Here is a 24,427-nt window from a genome sequence, read left to right on the forward strand (position 1 = left end):
GCTTTCATATTGCGGGAGGCCCAACACGCGGAGCCCCGAGGATGAGGCAGAGGGAGACGACTTGTTGCTGCAGGACAAAACTGACACTTCCCTCGTGGCAGGAGCCCGCAGGAACCACCACACCGCTCCCAGCACCACTTGCTCAACACCAACACGCTGCACCTCGTACTGGCACACCGCCCGCGAATGTTAACTTAGTCCTTCGCCAGGAAGGCAGAGCCAGCCCGCCCGCGGCCACGCTCACCCTTGGTATACACGCGCACACAACGTGGAAAGTGTGTGTTGCCCAGGTTGGGCAGGGCCGGCACTCCACGCACTAATAAGGCTCGCTTCTCTAAGAAAGTTGTGGCAGCTGCATTCTTGGTGGTGTCCATTCATTGGAGGCGTTGAGCGGGTGGCCGGCCTGATGCAGGGGGTACAAGGGACAGTAGAGTCGACGGGTGAGGACCCTGTGTCACTGCCCCCCACGCAGGCAGGAAAGAAGGTAGGCAGGCGAACCTGACTGCAAAGAAGCTAGGCCTAAGAGCTAGAATTCACTTCTTGCTGACAGCAAAACACACAGGCAAATAGAAAACCAGATTTCCAAAAGAGGAAATAGTCGAGAACGAGGGATTTCCTACAGGATGTTTAATGAGAAATTAAACTAGGCGAGAACTCGGTTCACGAGACTATGGGCTGTCACCCAGAAATACACACACAACAGATGGGTTCCTTCTACTGCGTAATTTAGCCAACCTACAACATTTTTTCTACAACTAACAAACGGGTTTCGGTTGTGTGGTGAGCAACCCGGCGAGGGTGGGGGAGCCGGGTGAGTGTGTCGGGAACATATCAACGCCTGCATGTCGTCGCCAGAATGTGTAAACAAGAGCGCTCGTGCATCCCAGCACAACACAATAGTCACGAGGAGAACAGCTGACTTGGTGTAAACAACTGTGTCCCAAGCGAGGTGGACTGCCAAGGTTGACACGCTGACGAAGGTCCCTCCACCCCTGACAGCCTATGGTCCTCCGCCCCTGACAGCCTATGGTCCTCCGCCCCTGACAGCCTATGGTCCCTTCACCCCCTGACAGCCTATGGTCCCTTCACCCCCTGACAACCACCCTAATACACCGTTCTTGCACCACTGCTCTTTCTCATTCTTCTATCAGATAAAGACAAAAATAATCAGTTTCGTGTTATCCTTTGCAGATGATACAAAAATCAGCATGAAAATTTCCTCTGTAGAAAACACTGAAAATTACAAGCCGACATTAATAAAGTCTTTGATTGGGCAACGGAAAATAACGTGATGTTTAATAGTGATATATTTCATGTACTTAGGTATAGCGGAAACGAGCAACTTGAAAGAAATGCAAGATACAGGACACAATCTGACCTACTCATAGATGGAAAACGTGTAACAAATCTGGGAATTATAATGTCTGACAACTGGATATTTGGTGACCATAACCAAGCTAATATAGCGTCAGCCAGGAAAATGAAAGAATGGATTTTTGGAACGTTCAAATCCAGGACTCGCACAACAGTGCTAATACTATTTAAATGACTGGTGCTGTCCCGTCTTGAGCACTGCTCGGTACTCGCTTTCCCTTTCAGAGCAGGAGATGGGTGAAATAGAGGGAATACAGACAATATATTCGGCACACTTAGACACGATATATCACGGTGCAAGTGACAGGATGAACAACCCAGCGGGTTTTCTTCCTATTGGGGAGTGTTGTACATTCTGCTATGGCGGTATGTCCACTCACAAGATGAGTGGCGCTGCCCAATAAACTCGCCCCTCGGGGCAAAATTTAAAAATTTAAATATCACCTAAATTATTGGGATCGTCTCCAAGCTCTCGAAATGTACTCTCTGGAAAGAGACTAGAGGTATCAAATATTCTATACATAGAAGATACTGAAAGAAACAGGGTTTCCTCAAAAGTAATGGCATTAAAAGACCCACACTGAAGAAAGGAGGAGTGCAATATGGTACCATCAACACACGGAGTGAAGGTTGACAGTCACATTACCATGACAATTACACACTAGTCAAATTAATCAATGTCAAATTAATTAGCAAAAATTAAAAAAAATTAAACATTATCTAAAAAGATTTAAATGCTTACAAATAAGCGATATCAGAAAATACACCATATAAGCTGGATGATTCAACTCCACTGCTGCAAAGAGAGGGAAGAATCTGGTGTGAACTATTGTTTTCAAGTTCATTTATGAATACGGGGAGAGACAGCAAGTGTGTGTGTCAAGCACTTCAGGTCCCGACTGTCAAGATCCCGAAGCTCGCAGTCATTTGGAGAAGGTAAGGTAAAGTAATTATCAGGAGAAAGCGTTAAGTCGGAGTCAATCATACGACTATATGACACTTGGAAGGGATGATGATGATAATGATTTGGGATAAGTCGGAGGAATGGTACCCAACCACTTCGGGGATTGAACACCGACCTGCAAGGTGCAGCACCGTCGCTCTACCGTCCAGCCCAAAGGGTTAGATGCCATATTGAAAAAATATGTTATGTACCAAGAAGATTACATTCCTTCACGAGTCTTCACTAATAATTTCTGCTTCAGAAATTATGAAAATATGTCATATAGAAGAAGAAAAAGTGGACATAATTACCTCTTCGAGTCCTGCACTCCAAGAGGTCTGCCAAGTCAACTGGTCTTCATCTTCAAGATGGAGAGGACATCTTCAAGAGGAAACTAGTTTCCTCCAAGGAGTGCCGGACCAACCGGGCTGCGGTGGGTATGTGGGCCTGAGGGCCGCTCCAAACAACAGGCTAGTGGACCAAACTCTCACAAGTCAAGCCTGGCCTCGGGCCGGGCTTGGGGAGTAGAACAACTCCCAGAACCCCCATCAAGCAGGTATCACGTTCCTGAACAATATTTTATAATATTCCTTATAGAGGGCGCAAGCATCGACGTATTTGCCACACATTACAGCGGGTGTTGCTCACAGGCCGGCCAACACCGCACAACAGTAGGCTTTCAGTCTGTGGGTTGATTTGAACACAGAACATAATGGATCCCAAACTGTCCTTCAGCTTCTCTGCAGTGCCAAACAACGGCTCTGAATACATATACTGTTCCACTTAACGTTGCTAAACTGATATGTCATTAATCACCCCCGTCGGCTCCAGTTGCCACAGCGGACAGAAAATGGTGAACTAAAATGCCCAAACATAAGATAACCTCACCCCAGCGACCGACCCGCGCAGTGCACAATAGAAAGTTGTTTTCACATATATATACATTAAAACATTGATTGTAATCATGATATATATGTGCTTCAGCCTACAGTTTAGACCTATTGTCTTATGTATGATCCTCTGTCCTGCGTGACAGTGAATAGTAGCATTATCCTCACTTTAATAAGACTATCAAAATTCTCAGATTAGGCAAAATTGTAATTAATTTTGTCAATAAAGATGTTAATAATAATAATAAGTCAACTGTTGGACCCAAAGAAAGTTTACGTTTTCTGTTATTGGATTAGGCTACATAACATACTCAAATTATGGAAACGTACTTAACTAACACTTGTTCGGGGCCTAAATAACAAATCTTTGGCATAATATACTTAGTATCTTAGGCCTAATTTCGGATATATATATGTGTGTGTGTGTTATATTAGACTTAAGAAAGTTAACATTTTTGTGCCCTCAACAAAATACTGTAATAAAGAATGTGAACGTTGTCGGCTGCAACAGTATTATTGAACGGTCAACCAAATAGGCGCTGTAAGTGCTGTCATCTTCAGAGCATGGGCTGGAAAATTTGTTCCTTGTAAACAAACTGTAAATACAAGGATGTAAATACAAGTATACCTATACACTTTACCTATAATATAAAATTATCGAAGCAAAATATATAATTTCTACAGCTTAATGCGACTGGGATCAGCCTGGTTGTAGCCTCGCTGGCAACATGTGAACAAGACAACCAGAGGAGCATAACAGGTTGATCAATCATGCTTGGTAATACAGAGCGAGTGTGACTACCACCAGGGACCTTGTGGTCACAGCTCGTTTAATCCCCCAATTAGGAGCTTAGTGCGGTGTAATCCCCAGCGTGGCCAGGTGGCCGCTCCTCCATTCAAGGCAGGTGAACGCCAGAAATTTCTAAGTGGGTTCCTGACTCATTCACGCCCCTTGAATGATTCATGTGCACCACATGGACTGTGCTTGTGCACCAAGCTGTGTATTCATACTTGGGCAATAAGCCATGCTTGTATATCTACTATGTGTGCCTGCAGGATCGAGCTGTTAGCTCTTGGACCCCACCTTTCTAACCGTTGGTTGTTTAATGTACTGCCTCCCGACCTATTTTCCCCTTATCATATCTACTACGTGTATTTCTCTCTAACACACACACACACACACACACATCTCCCAAAGATGCACGTGTCAAACTTCCAGGTACCTATTTACTCCTAGGTAAACATCAGGTGAAAGAAACTGCCCATTTGTATGTGTGTTGTGTATGTATATATGTGTGTGTGTGTGTGTGTGTGTGTGTGTGTGTGTGTGTGTGTGTGTGTGTGTGTGTGTGTGTGTGTGTGTAATTACCTACATGTAGTTACAGGATGAGAGCTACGCTCGTGGTGTCCCGTCTTCCCAGTATTCTTTGTCGGATAACGCCTTGAAACTACTGACGGTTTTGGCTTCCACCATCATCACCGTGTGTATTTTGCTTCCATTTATCCTGTTCTAAACAAAATAAAAGCTCATCAAGTCATACAAGTGGGTTTCTTGAAGATCTCAGCCCTACGGATGGACGCAGAAAGAATACCATTCAGGCCCCCTGCGACGGGCACTCTCACGAGTAATACTGAACAGGATGCTTACAAGGTGAAACTGAAATTTAAATAAGTGTACTGAGGTATACACATACACACACAAGGGGATGATGTAGCTCAAAATATTCTCACACCGTTCAGTACAATGTGTTCAAATACATGTGCATAAATCACAGGTATACCGACTGGTAAACCAAAGGAAAGGAAGGAAAGGGCATGAGTAGGGACGCGGCCCGAGGCAATAACAACATGGCAGGACAATACAGGACAGGACAGGGCAGTAATGATCATTTCATGAACCGCGGGAAACAAACATTAGATCTCCCACCAGCCGAGATTGAGTCGATTCTCAATCGACGGGTCCGTCTAATTACCAAAAACTACCACATACTACACACGCTTCAGAAAACTTCCTGGCAATACGTTAGTAATGAATAAATATGATATATTAAGTTAGGCTGACCTAACCTAACCTAACCTAACCTAACCTAACCTAACCTAACCGAAGCTTGGATCGTCGACTTGATTTGGCGTCACCAGCTTTTTATTTTCGTCTAATTTCTTTATAAAAAGATACTTTTTCGGATTAAAATTATGTTTTCTCATGTTGTATGTTCAGCACCAACATTGTAATGAGTAAATATATCATATTTATTCATTACTAACGTATTGCCAGGAAGTTTTCTGAAGCGTGTGTAGTATGTGGTAGTTTTTGGTAATTAGACGGACCGCAATCGACTTGAGAATGGTCCATGACGGACAGAAACGTCGTCGTCCCTTCACCTTCTAGTGTTGAAATTGAAATTGAAATAAGTTTATTGAGGTAAAATACACACAAAGGGATGAGGTAGCTCAAGCTATTCTCACCCCGTTCAGTACAACGTGTTAATATATACATAGACACACATCACAAATAAACACATTACCAAACATTCTGAGAGGTAAAAATATACATTTCCTCCTTCACAAGTAGTATGGTATCAGACGTACACACAAATACTTTTATGACCTAGGTATACTGTATAGACAATTTGCAAGACACCTGCAGATAATTCAACAAAATATTACAATCTTGGTGCAAAATTCTTATATCTCTCAAGAATATCATCAACCTTTCCGTTGTGACACATCCAGGCTATTTGTTCAGGAACAGTCCTTATCTCAGTGTTTCTATATACACTAATCAACGGACAATCAAGAATATAATGGGCAAGGGTGTGAGACCTTAACATACCACATAGTTTACACTTCGTGTCATTACCATGAACATCTATCCCATATTCCCAGTAATATTTGTACCCAAGCCTGAGCCGCATGTACACAGAGTCACTCCAAGCATTTCTCCTTTTACCATAAGTGAAATGGGTGTTTTGACTCACATACATGTAGTGTTGCATGGTTTGACTACTCTCATACATTATCTCTCTCCTCTCCACTCCCGCCTGTGCCTGAATATTTCTGATTTTGCTTCTTATTTGTCTCATTGTGAATTCACATTCAATGTCAACTTGTGGTTTTGATGTGGCACGTTTGGCCAAGTCATCCGCCACCTCGTTGAGCACTATTCCAACATGAGATGGAATCCACATGAATTTCACACTATAACCTTTCAGCTGTATCTCAGTTATTCTTCTCTTACAGTCCTCCACTATAGACATGAAGACTGGGTTTCGACTGTTTAAGGACTCCAGTGCTCCTCGGCTATCGACAAATACAAAAACATTTTTGTCGTCATGACGTACTTCCTCCAAACACGCCAGAATGGCCTGCAGTTCAGCTTGTGTGGATGATATATAATTACTAAGCCGGAGTTCAATTATCCTGTCCACAGTCCCAAACTCCGTATAATCCCTTATTAGGACACCACACCCTGCCCTGCCATCCTCCGCCACCGACCCGTCGCAATATACATGTAAACTGTTGCCTCTTGGTAACCGAGATATCATGCTTCCATACAAACACCGTAATTGTCCCGGTTCATGATGAATCTTTTTCACCTTGAGGGGTACAATTTCGACGTCTATTTTCTGTACTTTCCAGGGAGCAGACATATTACACTTTCGAGAGGGTTTACAGCAGTCAAGTACGTCGTATTCCCTGAGGTCATGAGCTAATCCTCTCGTATAGCGTGTCTCCCTCAGTTTCCTGGAAGTGTGTACGTCACTCAAGCAGGTCTGAACGCTCTCAAACAGCTTATCCCCTCCTTTTCTCCGCATGAAACGAATAGATACTCTAGTGTTAATGTCACGGACTCTATCACACACACTCTGTAAATTTAATTCCAATCTCATTATTTCAATCATTGCATTTCTTTGACATCCAAGAATAATCCTCATAGCCTCGTTCTGTATCAGCTCTATTTTTTGAATTCTGCCTTGGCCTGTGTAAGACAATACGGGTGCTGCGTAGTCTATCAGGGATCGAACAGTGCTTATGTATAACATCCGCAAGATAGGTACCCCAACACCTTTACCAGAAAAAGCCAGTGCTTTTAGAGGATGCAGACGGGCTTTACATAAGGTGCTGATCCTTCTAGTGTGGTCTGGTCAACATCCCACCATCCCTTTGCTGGTGCCCCACCGCAGCGCCTGTTGAACATTTCCCCACCCTCCCCCCCCTAACCTTTCCCCACCACAACGCCATACGCAGCGAGCTTGCAAGTCACCAAGAACATCTCCCCCCTCACCTTAAACACACACACTCTCATGCCTCCCTCCCTCCCACCACACACCGTGTCTTCCCCCTCACACTCTGGAAAGAGAAAGAAAGTGAAGATAAATGGTCCCAATGAGAAAGACCTGGAGATCCAAGGGGAATGATAATCACAGGGTATAGATTCTGTGACTATGCAAGAGGCGCGATAAAAATGGCTGGATCCATGACAATACAACCCACCAAAAATGACAGCTCGTACAGGAGCATCACAGGCAAGAGAACGCCTTTTAAAATCACAGAATTGCTTCCATTATAAGTAGGAATGAATCTTGACACTTAATCATGAAAAACTTCAACAGTGGCAAGGGAGACTGGAAGCGCCTGAGAAGCTCGAGGAATTGTGTAAAACCCTGTTTGTGTCTCGGGAGAGACTGCAGGATCCGTTGAGTCCAGTGGAACTCCCGTTTGCAATTCTTTTGACCATGTCGTGGCCTAGTCGATTACGGCAGCGTCTGGGATACTCTCAGACGTAGTTTCGAACCCTCATCACGGCCCTTGTGGATTTGTTCATTTGATGCATCACGCTATTGTGCTTTCTGTGTCTCATGGTGAGGTTCTGAGAATCTAATAAGCCAAGCCAAGTATCATTAGAGGACTGAGCTTATTACAGAAGACGTAAGGTGGCATTATATACTTGAAGATGCTGCCAATCATTACACACACACACACACACATATTATATATATATATATATATATATATATATATATATATATATATATATATATATATATATATATATATATATATATATATATATATATATGTGAGAAACCTGCAGGGACGCGCAAGCCATAGATCACTAAGAACTCTATTTGACCGGCCAGGATTCGAACTCATGCTGTCCAGGATCATCCCTAAACGTACACAGTACCATGACCACCGGTACTTGGACAATCATTGGCGCGGTGGTCACTACCAGAAAGGAGAACTACCAGAAAGTTGGAAAATAGCCAATAAAGTGCAAATAAGCAAAAAAGGGAGACAGGAAGACCTAAACTACAGGCCAGCATCCCTTACAGACAATACAAGGTTATAGAAAAGACAATAAGACAAAGGCTAGTTGGACATCTTTGGTAAGATACATTTTAATAACACCTACAAGGCTTCAAGGATATCAAATGGCACCTTAGAAATGTGTTAAGAGTTCTGACACGGCAACAGAGATCCGATAAAACAGACGGTGCTTTCAGGACTATTAGAAAATTTTCGACAAGGTATATAACAGAAAACTAGTGCGTGTAAGTTGACGAAATATCGGCAGGATTGACAAGGAAGACGCTACAATGGACAGGGTTAAAGTACCTAAGTGATACAAGATAGTCACATGAGGGGAGGGACTTCAGTGGCGAGATGTTAGCACAGGAGTTGCATAGGGTTTAATACTTGGGTCTATCCTGTTCTTGATTTACATGATTAAACTCAAATGGAATAAACTGAATCTCAATGAACAAATCCACAAGGGCCGTGACGAGGGTAATTCATTTGATGCGTCACGCTATTGTGATTTCTGTATGTACTGAATCTCAATGTTTCCTGACGGTACAATAATTAGATTACAAACATGACAAATATGGATGACGTGGACTAACTGAAAGAATGATCACACAAGTGGCTACTAGAGCTACTCAAGTAAAGTGTAAAGTCATGAAACTGGGTGCTGAGAACAGGAGGCCGGACATAAGGTATCAAATGGCAGCTGAAGTCTTCCTGTAGTCAGAACGAACAAATACCTTATAATAAGTATCACACCGAACCTGTCTCCCAAAACCCACATGGACTAGATATCAGCAGCTACACATTCAAAGGTTGGCCAACATAAAAATTTTCTTAAGATATGTAAACAAGGAGTGTCAGCCTCTTGCAATACAACATGTCAGCCAGTCTGGAGTCCGTAGAGCGCTGAGTCCATACGTGGTTAACCACAAGACTAAGCTAGACCAGAGGCATGCCTCCAAGACTAGGCTCAGAACAAGGAGGAAGTTATCTTGAGGTTATCTTGAGATGATTTCGAGGCTTTAGTGTCCCCGCGGCCCGGTCCTCGACCAGGCCTCCACCCCCAGGAAGCAGCCCGTGACAGCTGACTAACACCCAGGTACCTATTTTACTGCTAGGTAACAGGGGCATAGGGTGAAAGAAGCTCTGCCCATTGTTTCTCGCCGGCGCCTGGGATCGAACCCAGGATCATAAGTCCAGTGTGCTGTCCGCTCGGCCGACCGGCTCCCTAAGGGGGAGGAAGGGTGAAGAACCTATCAGCGGCCCCGGGGACCCTCGGTACCTGTATATAGGGTCTAGTGATGGGCGGAAGCTGGTTATGGGCAGGGAGTGTGGGTAAGGGGGAAGAAATGGGCTGGCGTGTGTTGATGAATGGATGTGTATGGAATGTGGATATAGGTTTGTTTCTTTTCCCTACCACGGACGTGGCCACACATTTGGAATGTATTAGGCAGTGATGTGGTGGAGGCAGATTCCATACACAGTTTCAAATGTAGATATGATAAGAGCCCAGTAGGCTCAGGAACCTGTACATCACGTGATTGACAATTGAGAGGCGGGACCAAAGAGCCAGAGCTCAACCCCCGCAAGCACAATTAGGTGAGTATATTTATAATGCTAACCAGCATAAATACATTTTCTTCTGTCCTCCATGGACGGGGTTAGAGTTCTGCTAAACATATAGTTCAGTGATATATTGAACCATCAACCACAGAAGGTGATCGTAGTGCCTTTGAAATGTTAATCTAACCTATAAAACATAAATACACAGCTGTCCAACATAAACAGTGTTCGAGGTGTCTTTTTACAGTGTCATTAATGTGCGTTTACAAAGATGAAATGCAATTCTGACCAGCTTCCACACATCCTGTATACACACACATTATATTTATATATATATATATATATATATATATATATATATATATATATATATATATGCAGAATAATATATTATATATATATATATATATATATATATATATATATATATATATTATATATATATAATCTCTTCCACCTACGTCAGTCTCAAAACCATAAGCCTATACCCATATTCCCCCACAGGCCTACACAACCATCCCTCTCCTTATTTCCATATGCCCTGCCAACATCCATCTCTCTAACAAATCCACAAGGGCCGTGATGAGGGTTCAAACCCACGCCCAGGATGATCCTACCCATCTCTCCTACTCTTCGCACATTCTACATAATCCCCCACTAACGCCCACCCCCATTACATTAACCAACCTCCTCCCCCCTCACAACGCACCTAACCCCCCCAGCCACAACGCCACCTTTCCCACTCGTAGTTAAAACGCTTGAATCTTAATTTATCTTCCCTCTTGAAGGTGTGGCTAGTCCTCCCTCCCTCCGCCTGCTCGCCCTTTCTCAGTCTTCTCTGGCGGCCACCTGAGGGCACACCCCCCCACCCACACCCCCACAACACCTGGGACTTTGTTTACCCTCCCTCCCCCCCCCTCCTCCCTTCCCCTCCCAAATCCCAAAACCTCCACTACATCACAGATGCCCCCATCATAATACCCCTACTCACTCTCCCCCACCAGCCCCCCACATCTCACCTGCCTCGCGGCATAACCTTTTTGTCCTGGTCACGCAGTTACCGCATCCACCTGCTCCTCCAGGGAAAAGGGACAGGGGGAGGGGGGGAAATGGGAGGTATATTTCAGGATCCTTTTTTATAAAGAGGAAGGAGAGGCATAGGTGAAGGGAAGTATAGAAGTGGGAAATACAGTGAGAGGTATATGAAAGCAGGTGAGCTGTCCGCCTTGCTGACACGATGTGTGGGTGTCAGCAAGGCGGACAGCCCACCTGCTTACAACAGTCTTAAATAAATGTAGACTTGTCAACATGTAGACTTATCGGTCATTCACAGGCCGGCCGCTGTTAAGACCAACACACTAGGAAACTTAACTCACGGGAGTGCAGGTGGGAGGGGTACACGATGGCAAGGGAGAGTGCAGGTGGAAGGGGGGGAGTAGGGTCCGGGGGGGAGGGAGAGGGGGGGACTAGGAGTAAAGAGAAAGATTAACCAATAACAGGAAGAAAGGATTGTTCACCTTAAAACACCAAAAGATCAGCTAAAGAACGGCTGTGATGGAAAGAAGTTTAGCGGAACAATTATCCCTCCACCCCTCCTGTAGTGAGAGTGGGGGGGGGGAGTGGTAGGTAGAGGTGACAGAAAGGTTAAGGCAAGCGAAAGATCTAAGAAGGAAGGTGGAGGGGAGGTGGGGCAGACGAAGAAAGAGTGGGCGAGGGCGATGACTGCGGGACTTGTACCCACCTTCCCCTAAACACACTGCCCACCTGCACCACAGTCATCACCACACACATAAGAGAAGAAGAAGAGATGAAGACATACATAGCTTCAAATGTAGATATGATAAGAGCCCAGTAGGCTCAGGAATCTGTACACCAGTTGATTGACAGTCGAGAGGCGGGACCAAAGAGCCAGAGCTCAACCCCCGCAAGTACAACTAGGTGAGTACACACACGCTCTGACAAAAGTTTCACATATAAATAACCCACTATGAGAAAAGTCCAGCATGGCGATATCTGAAGATAAATTAAAACCTGTACAAACGATACAAGCGAGTCGAAGAAATGTAAGGAAATATTCGTCCAGAGTAACCAAGAAGTGGAATGGACTCATTTTATGTCCAGATATGACAGGGTACTGCTGTCAGTAAAGTTTAAAAAGTGTATCCCGTACACTAATGGGGCTAACTATATGAATCTCCTTCAGTTATTTAATTGGTTGTCATTCAGAACGTATGTGCCATGCATGTTAGACCATTTCTGGAGAATGCAGCGCCAGTTTGCACCTTTCACTAACCAAGCAAATATACAAGAGAAATATTGACCAAATCACACACACACACTAGAAATTGAAGAGACGACGACGTTTCGGTCCATCCTGGGCCACTATCAACTCGATAGTGGACTTGATAATGGTCAATAACCACTATCGACTTAATAATGGTCCAGGACGGACCGAAACGTCATCACTTCAATTTCTAGTGTGTGGTTGGGTCAACATTTTTCAGCCACGTTATTGTGACTCATCATGTGCATGCAGGAGAAAGTTCAGAGGTTTGCCAGCAGAGTATTAGCTGCGGGGAGAGGCAGATGCTGTGAGCAAACTGCACGAACCGCGTCTCATCATACTAGTGAGGGATTATCGCATATTAACCTACAAAATAATCTGGGATACCCCAGAAAAACAGTCTAGAATATTTACCCACGGAGTGCTTGCCCACAAGTAGGACGAACCAGGACTGGGACCAAGAGTGGGACTAGTACTGGGATCAGGACTGGGACCAAGAGTGGGACTAGTACTGGGATCAGGACTGGGACCAAGAGTGGGACTAGTACTGGGACCAAGAGTGGGACTAGTACTGGGATCAGGACTGGGACCAAGAGTGGGACTAGTACTGGGATCAGGACTGGGACCAAGAGTGGGACTAGTACTGGGACTAAGGTCAGTGAGCACTGAAGGAAGCTCAACACTCTGACGAATCAAGAAGAATGTTTACACAACACAGGTGAACCTGCCTTGTGTGCGGGGGCAGTGGGAGCGCCCGCGGCCGTCTCTGGCCAGGTTAGGCTGGTAGCCTTAGACCTATCAGTGTCCGTAGCCTGCAACCACATCGATGACACCCCAGTCTCGTTGATAAGGTACCCTTTAGTAGGTGCTCATAATCTTCATTCCCGTTAAAAAATAACGTTTATCAAAGTATCTCTTGACTGCATTGCAAGGTAAAGCATCCGAAGGATTTTAAACTTTCTCAATGTGTTAATATATGAACTTTAAGAAGAAAAGTTTTATCCACGTTCAGCAGTGTTGATCCCGTCTTAAAGCGGGTGGTATTATGGTATGGTATATGTGGTATTATTCCACCCTAGAAAGTATTAGTGTGTACAAGTCATTACTGGCTTGGCATCTATTAAGTGTGTTTGCGTGGAGGGCTCTAGACTCACAATCCTAGGGTCCGGGTTCGATCCCCGGTGATAGCAGAAACAAAAATGGGCAGTTTCTTTCACCCTGATGCACCTGTTACCTAGCAGTAAATAGGTACCTGGGAGTTAGACAGCTGCTACGGGCTGTTTCCTGTGTGTGTGTGTGTGTGTGTGTGTGTGTGTGTGTGTGTGTGTGTGTGTGTGTGTGTGTGTGTGTGTGTGTGTGTGTGTAGGAAAAAAATTAGTAACAGTTGATTGATTGATTGACAGTTGAGAGGCGGGCCAAAAGAGCAGAGCTCAACCTTCGCAAGCACAACTAGGTGAATACAACTAAGTGAATACACATACACACATTCTCACACAAGTGTGCGTGTGTGAGCATACTTGTCATCACATACATATACAATGTTATATATTATCCCTTTCAGCCATCTGCTAAAAAGTATATGGCAAATAGATTATATATCAGCCTTAGACATTATCTATAGATAGATGCATTTGCACGGAGTGAATGACCTATTTAATCTATTTTATGCAGCAGCCTATTTTACATATCTCCAATAATTCATCTGTGTACACATTCGTGAACCACACGTTTCAGTACAATGATATAATTGACAATGTTCCTGGTAGGTTAGTCTGGTTTAGTACCATCCTGGAAGACTCGTCCGGGGGGCATCCTGGAAGCCTCTCGTCCGGGGGGCTCCCTGGAAGCCTCTCGTCCGGGGGGCATCCTGGAAGCCTCTCGTCCGGGGGGCACCCTGGAAGCCTCTCGTCCGGGGGGCACCCTGGAAGCCTCTCGTCCGGGGGGCACCCTGGAAGCCTCTCGTCCGGGGGGCATCCTGGAAGCCTCTCGTCCGGGGGGCATCCTGGAAGCCTCTCGTCCGGGGGGCACCCTGGAAGCCTCTCGTCCGGGGGGCATCCTGGAAGCCTCTCGTCCGGGGGGCATCCTGGAAGCCTCTCGTCCGGGGGGCACCCTGGAAGCTTCTCGTCCGGGGGGCACCCTGGAAGCCTCTCGTCCGGGGGGCATCCTGGAAGCCTCTGGTCGGAATCATCATCTTAGCATCTCCCGTCTCTGCCTTTAAGGCAAGGCAAGAAAACCATGTAAGGAAGGGCGCCACGAGTAAGGATTAAGGTAAGAAAGGTAGAGAAGGCGAATTATTCAATGAAGGTTTCGGACCATGTGCAGAAAGGTATGGATGGTAAAGGGGAGAGGTGGTAAAGGGAGGGGTGATAATGAAAGGGGCGGTGATTGGAGGGAAGAGATGAAGGAAAGGGAGGCAGGCACAACAGTGACTCGAACAATAGCAGCTTCAAGTGTGAGGGGCAGGAGAGGCAACGTGTTGACTCTCTCGTCCCTGATGACTTCAGCCAGAATCATTACCCCTTCCCTTCCCCAACTTCCCCCTGCCCACACTAAGCTTACCCCCACCCCTGGCGCCAGGTAGAGCTCAGTGTCACCTGTGTACCTATAATGATGCTGGGTAATTGCCACCAGCACTGATCCAGTGAAATAAGATGCATTTATAACGTCAACTATACATCTTAATGAATATATATCTTCAATGAGGAAAAAAGCACCTATTACAAAGCCGACACTTTAGGCAGGTTAGGTTATCATTCTAGTTCAAGAATTGTTGATTTTAAATAAGCAGGTGGAGCCCCCAAGCTGGTGGCAGTCAGTGAGGCGGACCCAGAGAGTGGTTGCTGGGGCCCCCAAGCTGGTGGCAGTCAGTGAGGCGGACCCAGAGAGTGATTGCTGGGCCCCCAAGCTGGTGGCAGTCAGTGAGGCGGACCCAGAGAGTGGTTGCTGGGGCCCCCAAGCTGGTGGCAGGCAGTGAGGAGGACCCGGAGAGTGGTTGCTGGGGCCCCCAAGCTGGTGGCAGTCAGTGAGGGAGCCCCAGGCTAAGTCATGATAAAAGTACATCACCATGACAACTGCTGCAGCTGTGGCTGCTCCTCGACTAACAAGAGTCGTGGAAACTGTTTATACACTTCCACAATCGTGACTATTAATAGCATGTTTTCTTAAACAACCGTCCCCGAACCTCCTCCCTCATATTTGGAAACATTTCTTGCTTCCAATAATACGACCAGGTATGTTCTTTATCGTCATTTTCTTTCATTATTTAAGTGTAATAAAATTAGCAAGAGTATTTCTGTGCCGCACAGAGAGAGTCGCGGTGAGTAGCCTCATCCCCCCTCAGCGCGCCAGTCAACAAACCTCCACACTAACTCCATTTACAAACTTAATAAACCTTTGCCATGGTAACAAATGGCTTTATTTTCACATCTGATACGGTTACACTATCAACACTTTACAGAGTAAACAAGATAATTATTAGCACTGACACAATTACAAAACGAACACAAGGGAGCGGGTGTTGCCAAAAGCCAGACAGCAAAGCAACATGCTAAAGTTCACGATATCCTCGTAATCTATCCAACCTTTGCCAGTGATGGCAAACTGATTTCATATCAGTTTGATGAACCATCTTACGAAATGGATATCTTAGTATCGCCTTGCACAACTCTTGACATTAACTCTGTAAACCTTAATTTAAGTTAAACCAACACATTTTCGTCACAACACCAGCGGGGAAAATTGGGTTTATACTGTAATTAGAATTAGAGTCATAGCGACATGACAAGTCGTTAAGCTGGTCCTAGACATGCCACCGCCAGTACTGCAAGGGTAGTCGTCGCCGCAACAAGAAGCGGTTGTCGTTCAAGGCATCATCACTGACTTATGACACGGCAAGAGATCTCGTTTCCAGACTAGAATGAAAAAAAATGCGCCACAGGCAAACACCACAGCAAGAGTGATTAATAATAAATCTGGTGTCACAGGGTTACTGGCGCAGTGGGAACACATTCGTCTAAACTTCAGGATGAGAGTAATTTGTTACTCTTAGGGATTTTCCCATAGAGGAAGGAAACTTTTTTGTTGTTTTTCTACCCTTTGACCACCGGAAAGTAGTTTTCAGAGGCGCACGCAACTACCTTCCAGGTAATCACACCACGCAAGCCAACTGTCACACCGTTCTTGAAGATGAAACACGCCCTGGCCTTCACAACAGATGTTTGACAGCCAAAACGCTTTGTGTATTAGTGGATTTATGTAATATAACATTTATGTACCTACTGATTAACCACGCTAACAGGTTTTATGTATATTTTACAAACTATACTAATTTGTATTTATATTGCGATTATTATTGTGCCCAAGGGCTCTTTCTTGAGCCCCTGGGCTCTTCAACGTCTACGTCACATTTCACACAAACAATATAACTAAACACCCTTGTCGCCGAAGTTCATTGGCGATGAATACATCGACAAACTATAACATCGAATCTCGCCGTCTAAGTACAAGTGGACGAAGAACCAACTGCCAGAAGCCCTGTGGGAAGAAAGTGCCTAAACAGACCAACCTCGACAAGATCCAAGTCAACAGGATAGGTTGCTATGCCTGCAACGGCAGCAGCAAAACTCCATACTAACAGCAGCAGGAGCCCAGACAGCAGTTGCAGAAGCATTAGGAGATGCTGATGTCTAGAGCAGCAACAGGACCCAGCAAGCGGTCTGCTGGCTAACCCCCGCCCGTACTCCCCCAAACACACACACACACCCTTGGTGACTCTCATCCGCCACCGTGGGGGAAGTGGGAGGCAAAGTAAGGGGGGAGCGGGGTTCAGAGGACAACAGTGAAGAGAGATGGGAGGGTGTCGCGAGATGCTTACCTAATTGTGACTACTGGGGAGCGAGGTCTAGCTCTATATGCTCCGCCTCCTAGCCTTGATTTACCTGTTGCCTGAAATTTAGCTTTCCCGACGTTTGAATTCTTTGTCGAACCTGGCTTTAAAGTTGTGGACTTGAGATGGTTTCACGACTTCAGTGAATTGCATTTGTTGCTTAACCACACTGGGTACATGAATTTCCTTAACTTTCTTCGACACTCTTTTGCGTTTTCGGCTTCCACCTATATTCTCTTGTTCTACTTAAAATAGGCTGTCCTTGTCCGCCTTGTTTATTCCCCTTCAGTATCTATGATGGCATCGTACACCCTCTGCTCCTTCTCTCCTCTAGGTTGTCCGCCTTTGTTCCCTTAGCCTGTCCTGGTAGCTTTAACCTTAGTTCTGATATTAATCTTGTGGCAAGCCTTGGGGAACTCCACTTACCAAATTCCTCCAACTGGAAACTTCCTGACTTTTTGCCTGTCGTATTTTGGAAACCTTGCCGTTCAACTATTAAAGTTTGTCAGGCATTTATTTCCCCCCCTTTAACTCCATGGAGGTATGGTGGGGAGCTGGAAAAGGAATAAATGGAGGAGGAATTCATGCAAGCATAACCGAAAGAACAAAAATAATGCCACATTTGTTTTACTCAAAACCACGACAAAAGAGGAACAGAAAAGTATATATATGCATGCATAGGCATCGGAGTACTACTCCATGTAGCAGCACACCAAAGTATCCATCTAGTTAATGCACACCCACATGTGCTGAAGTACTTGAGAAAAAAATTTACACTCGCCAACTATCTTGCAAGAGAGAACAAGATTAACTTAACTTCCAATCACACACAAATCAGCAAGCCGGGAAGCTTGCCTATTAATTATTGCTCGTACTTCCTTTCAAATTTCTACACTTTGATGTCGCCTGAATCCCTTCTTCACCTTAATTGACAAGGAGGAAGAATGTGCTATATGTACTAGGAAGTCCCTAGTGCTGGAGGGCAGCCTCGCACACTGGAAACAGGTTTCTTCATACCTTACCAAGCCTAGCATAATTAATGTATTGAGACACTAGCGACTGCATGGTCGATACAAATAATATACAAGATGAATGCAGCATTACGATAAACAAAACTATACCTCTTCGCCTGAGCTGCCAACCTCACCATTAAACGTGCCCAATCTCACGAAAGACGAATGTCCGTGCAGACAGCTCCGGTAACTTAACGTGTTTGGCTCAAGAGTCAAAGGTTATGGTCAGAGTCACGAGTCAAAGACCGAGGTCAATACTGAGATCAACAAGTCACAGAGCTGATTCAAGTATCTAGTCTGAACAGGCCTTGGTGTTATATTTCAACTATGTCAATTTACGTGCAACGTTCACATGTGAGGTTTTCCGTACCACGTTACTAATACGACCACCAACAACGTAGAAACATTCCCACCAAAAAAGTTTCGAATATTCAAGTACTGTATCATACTATTTTAAATTACCTTGTTACCAAAATTTTACGGCAACCACCCCAAAAATTATCACAAGATCCCTTCAAACAACTGTCCTCAATCTGTACCCCTCCCCCGTTCAACCAACCCTTCACTCCCACCCTAGGTTAAGTGCAAAGGTATAACTGTTTTTGTTTTATCTTCAACCACATTTTTCATCCCTAACTCGGTTCAGGCTTCAAGTAACCAAGAGAATGTATAAAGAAGCCATTATTATACGACTTGAGAATGGTCCAGGACGGACCGAAACGTCGTTTCTTTATTTTCTGGTGTGTGGTCTGGTCTTCATATCTTCTGCCACGTTGATATCATCTGCACCTGTATAAAGATACCATTTCTCAATATACATCCCCTTGTTCCAACAACCAGTTGTGACCCCCCCCCACACATCATAAATATACAAAATGTATATGTAAGGGGTACCACCTCTGGTGCAGTTGTAGGGTCCCATAGCCTCGAGGAAGCAAACAGCCAGCACTCGGGAAAAATTTATCGTACAACTCGCCTGTTGCCTTACCTTATCGTCGTCAGCACCTGTACGACCTGGTTTGGTCACCTAACATCGCGTCATGGCCAACCTCCTCATTCCACTCTCCCCCTCCTCGCTATTTCCACATTTCCTCTTTTGGCTGACATGCCCCAAGCGTCACAATGTCACTGTAATTTAATGGCAAATCTCCCTCTGCACAGTAACCGTGGAGCTGGTGAGCCGCTAACTGAAGTACGAGGTGGTGGTGGTGCAGGTGGTGGCGGGGGCGAGCCAGGCTCCGTCCCCAGTCAGGCCAGGGAGCTGCCATAAGCCACTAGACCCGCCTCTTCGCCTCTATAGTATTCCTGTAATTAAAACTATGTTCCATAGTTTAACATACGCAACATGCTAATTTACACATTCCTAAAATCGGGAAAACTTTTGTACCATTCGGAATGCAAACTGGAATTATGGCGATAGTGTATGGTAATGAGAGGTTATACTAATGGGAACCACCACGGCTTGCCAATCTCACGCGAGTTGGAAGTTTTGAATGTTTATCAAGTGCTTTAACTTCTTATAAACTAATATGACTTTACACAAATTATCACTTGGACAGCACACACCCTTTTATATAGTCAAAGAAGAGAGCATCAACAGTACTTGTTAAATAAAAAAAACACAAATTAAGGCAAAGCCACATTCACACATTTTATACATTCCAATGTGATGCCCGCACAATACCTCTTAATACTAGTTTAAAAGCTCTTAATACTTTTTTATGTTGTACACTTTATTATACAAGGTTACACAGTTACATATCTGATTGGTTACAAAAAGTGGTCATTAAGCGGAAATAAAGGGAAGTTTGTTTCCTAAAGGCTGTACATTTCTTCGAACTCCTCCGACGCTGGGCAGGAACCGAGGATGCAGCGGGCATGTCCCCTCTGGATCGCGACACTGAGGCGCTGGAAGAGAAAACTTGCTGCGCTATGCTCTAGGGTCTCTTGTAGTTTCAATGAGCCTGGAACTAAGATCCATATATATATACTGGGACCATGTGAGTAACATTTGTGCTGCCGAGCTTGAATGGTCCCAAGCTAACATGCAACACAAAACTCACCCCTGAAGGATTCGAACCCAGACAGACAGACAGGGTGCCCAAATGTAAAAGCAGCCCAGCCTTATTCTGGTAACCACTAACGCACTGTCTGGTGGACGGTTTAAGCTGCTCATATACAATGATTTCAGATCTAAACAACGCATAACTTTTTACACTAGTACGTTCAAGCCTTTGTGAGTGTGATTTTTCCCCAATCAGACCTGAATGATTGAAGCAATACTGTCTTACCAGCAGAGATGGGGGATATCTGTACCTAGGTCTAGTTCACCTTTGTTGCATGCTAGTTTGACTATATGTCTATCATCATGATAAGTTATATTGATGAGATAGAATCCATACAAAAGATATTCTAAGCCCTTTATTCTATACAGCGAGCACGTTATTTATAATTGCAGTTTCAGACTATCAACCAGGAAGCCTGCCTAGTTAGAGAGCGGGCCACCAGGGCCATTTTTACTTGCATTTAATGACCTTCCCCTATTGTAACTACAGCTCACACACACACACACACTCATTAGATGACATCTCGTATGTTATAATGAGGCGCAATTTAAGTTCTAGTTTGAAAACTTCTCGAAGAGCAACTTGGTATGTCTCGTCTCGTTGTCACTTCCGTGTCTTTCAACTCCATCATTACCAGGTCATTCAGTAATTTTCCTCATGATATGACTGTGGAACAATTCCTTGTCTTTTGTATGATATTACATTTTCATCCTATATTTTTTTACACAGTTTCTAATTTTTAAATAATAAGTTCTTGTTATTTAAAGTACGAGGATTTTCAGGGTTCCAGGCCAGTGTCACGTGTGGTATAGGAGCAGACACTCCTGTGAATCACCTAAATATTGATGGATCTAATTCTTCACACCTCTTGGCTTCTCTGTTCAAGTTCAAGTATGTTTATTGAGACAAGAACAAAAATATATCTCAAAGGGATAGAGTAACTTAGGCTATTTCTACCCCCCCCCCCCCCCCCGTGATTCTCTGTTTACCTTACGTCGCAGCCTGTCGAGCCTAGGGGGACGATGATACGGTTTTCATATTTTGTTCTCAAGAACTGGACTAAATCTGTCTACAGCTTCACTGGTCTTCCTGGTGACCTAGTCCATTTCTGACATCGCCGAGTTCACTCTCATAAAGCATGTTCTCCAGAAATTCTTGATTGTTCACACATTTTCATTGAGTAATGCTAATTTTTTGTGTATTTCAAAAGTACAGCAACACTTATTTCCATAATTCTTAATTTTGTATTGATAATTTGTTAATCTATTTTGTCATTTGTTTTTTGAGTTGAACACTCCTTATGAAACAGTATGTGGCCGCATCTACCCGTGATATTCTTACATCTTAGGTGATCCCTTACCTGCCGGAAGTTATTGTTTCTATAACCTCTGATTTTTTTTATTGAATCATTTGTCTCTTCGTTGTGGAATTAGTGATATGGTACGCTAGTCTTTTGTATTGTCTCTCCTCCCATTGGTGGCGCCTTCCTCGCAGCCGTGAAGTTAACCAAACAAATGCTTGCCCTTGTAGAATATATCACCATCTATATGCATGCTGCCTATGTTGCAACCTGCTCTCCCACAAGACAGCACATATATCACTTATTGCTTATAGTCACTATTTCGCTTATAAATAAATAAATATGCGACATATTCAGACGATGAGTCACAATAATGTGGCTAAAGTAAGTTGACTTACTTTGTTGATAGAATCGACTTGAGAATGGTCCAGGACGGACCGAAACGTCGTCGTCCCTTCACCTTCTAGTGTGTGGTCTGGTCATCAATGCGACATATTCCAAGCCATATTTTTTTTCAAAGCACTAACCTTTCCCTCAGTTTTATTAAACAATATTTTATACAAAATTTGACAATATCCTGAGTTACTTTACAATTTATTTAAATATTTTAGTTTTGTTTTATTATTTTTATAAAACTGTAATATCAATATAGGAATTGGTTCAGTACTAATTGTAATATCTTAACATATTAAGAAGGTTAGGTTAGGTTGTGGTTTTCTATTCAGCTATTCAACCTCAAATATTCACAATAAATTAGTATGTCACATATGTACTTGTTCATAAGCAAGATATTGACTATAAGCAAGTGCGAGAACGGGTTGCTATGTTCATGTGTCAGAGAGAGAGAGAGAGAGAGAGAGAGAGAGAGAGAGAGAGAGAGAGAGAGAGAGAGAGAGAGAGAGAGAGAGAGAGAGAGAGAGAGAGAGAGATAGAGAGAGAGAGAGAGAGAGAGAGAGAGAGAGGGAGGGAGACAGAGAGAGAGAGAGAGGGAGAGAGACAGAGAGAGAGAGAGAGAGAGAGAGAGAGAGAGAGAGAGAGAGAGAGAGAGAGAGAGAGAGAGAGAGAGAGAGAGAGAGAGAGAGAGAGAGAGAGAGAGAGGGAGGGAGAGAGACAGAGAGAGAGAGAGAGAGAGAGAGGGAGGGAGAGAGACAGAGAGAGAGAGAGAGAGGGAGGGAGACAGAGAGAGAGAGAGAGAGAGAGAGAGGAGAGAGAGAGAGAGAGGAGAGAGAGAGAGAGAGAGAGAGAGAGAGAGAGAGAGAGAGGAGAGAGAGAGAGAGAGGAGAGAGAGAGAGAGAGAGAGAGAGAGAGAGAGAGAGAGAGAGAGAGAGAGAGAGAGAGAGAGAGAGAGAGAGAGAGAGAGAGAGAGAGAGAGAGAGAGGAAGGCAAGGGAGGGAGGCGGAGGTTGAGTATCCTGCTGGTGCCTACCCCTCCCATAAGAGCATCACCAGCACCCCCCACCACACACCCCCACCCCGGCTGCATCACGGGAGAGCGCTCGAGAAGTTGCAGGTGAAGCAGCGTGGAAAATAACACCCTATTAACAACCCCCTCCACTCCCCCCCCCTCCCCAACCTCTACCAAGGTCAACCCCACGTGTTTTGCTATCCTTATTTTTGTTCAGACGGTACAAGTCCAGAGTGAACTCCGTGCACAGCATCATGCTTCAGCAGTAGCAAACAATCATGTATATACGGAAAACTACGCATTAATGACCATGAATGTAAGTGAAGTCATACAATGATCTCACATCCAAATTAAATCATCCCTACATGCTTGGAATACAAGACTCGTGTAATACAAATATTCTTGTTAGCCATTATTATTGTTATTTAATCCAAATTAAAAAAATGGGTAAAGTCTGGATAGAACTCTCAAGCCATTACCGACTTAATAATGCTAATGATGGGAAAGCTAGTGAGCGGGTGTTAGCACTGAGGTACACGCCCTAGTGTGCGTATTTAAGTGACAACGTCTAAGAGACACATCACACAGTACCGCTCCTGTGCCAGGTAAGTCCACTACGGGCTCACCATAGCCCGTGCTACTTGCAACTTTGTGTTCCCAACAATAGACACACGCGGACAACAGGAGACATACGCTTGAGTGGCTGGCTACACAAGGATGGGTGACGGTAGCCTACTTCAATAGGCTTATGTATAATTTTAGATGCCTATATTCCTTTTATCAAATAGTAACTAAGAAATATCGTGTTAAAACAACTGTATAGTTGTCATCCTAACTTCCTTCGTATTTTAAGATATAATAATAATAATATAAATTTGAAAACATTCCCAGGCGGTGACGTAATGCAGGACCAATATTATCTGATCATTGCAACACCAAACTGCGCATCATAATACCGGCTGCCACAAAATTAACTTCACATAAAAGAAGCTTAGAAGTGAACACTTTCTGAGTGGCCCGTTGTTGAGAATGTTTACTGACTCTCTTGCAAGTGTTTATCTACCAGCAGCAGCCAGGGGCGGGTGGCCATCCCTGACCCAACACATCTCACAAGACCCCTCCATCAGATAAGTACACACAAATTCCAGTCTCCCGAGATATACACACACACACACACACACACACACACACACACACACACACACACACACACACACACACACACACACACACACACGGAGCTTGCAACAACCAACAGTATTGGTTTGTGGTTGAAATTGAAATTGAAATAAGTTTATTGATATAAAATACACACAAAGGGATGAGGTAGCTCGAGCTATTCTCACCCCGTTCAGTACATCGTGTTAATACATACATACACACACATCACAAACA

General features: G+C 44.4%; 1 protein-coding gene across 4 annotated transcripts in view; it reads right to left on the bottom strand.

Annotated features, from left to right (window-relative positions):
• Nucleotides 1-24,427, bottom strand: part of MESR3 (misexpression suppressor of ras 3) — a 187,868-nt gene that overhangs the window by 34,251 nt on the left and 129,190 nt on the right. For 2 of the 4 annotated variants that reach the window (XM_069304054.1, XM_045768897.2), the window contains exon 1: nucleotides 19,251-19,463. The exons of the other annotated variants lie outside the window; for them this stretch is intronic. The gene's annotated coding sequence lies outside the window, so the exon portion shown is untranslated. Of the gene's footprint in view, nucleotides 1-19,250; nucleotides 19,464-24,427 lie in introns of those variants that run through there. 4 annotated transcript variants of the gene reach the window in all.

The sequence above is a fragment of the Procambarus clarkii genome, chromosome 51 (genome assembly GCF_040958095.1).
Source record: "Procambarus clarkii isolate CNS0578487 chromosome 51, FALCON_Pclarkii_2.0, whole genome shotgun sequence".
NCBI classification, from domain to species: Eukaryota; Metazoa; Arthropoda; class Malacostraca; order Decapoda; family Cambaridae; genus Procambarus; species Procambarus clarkii.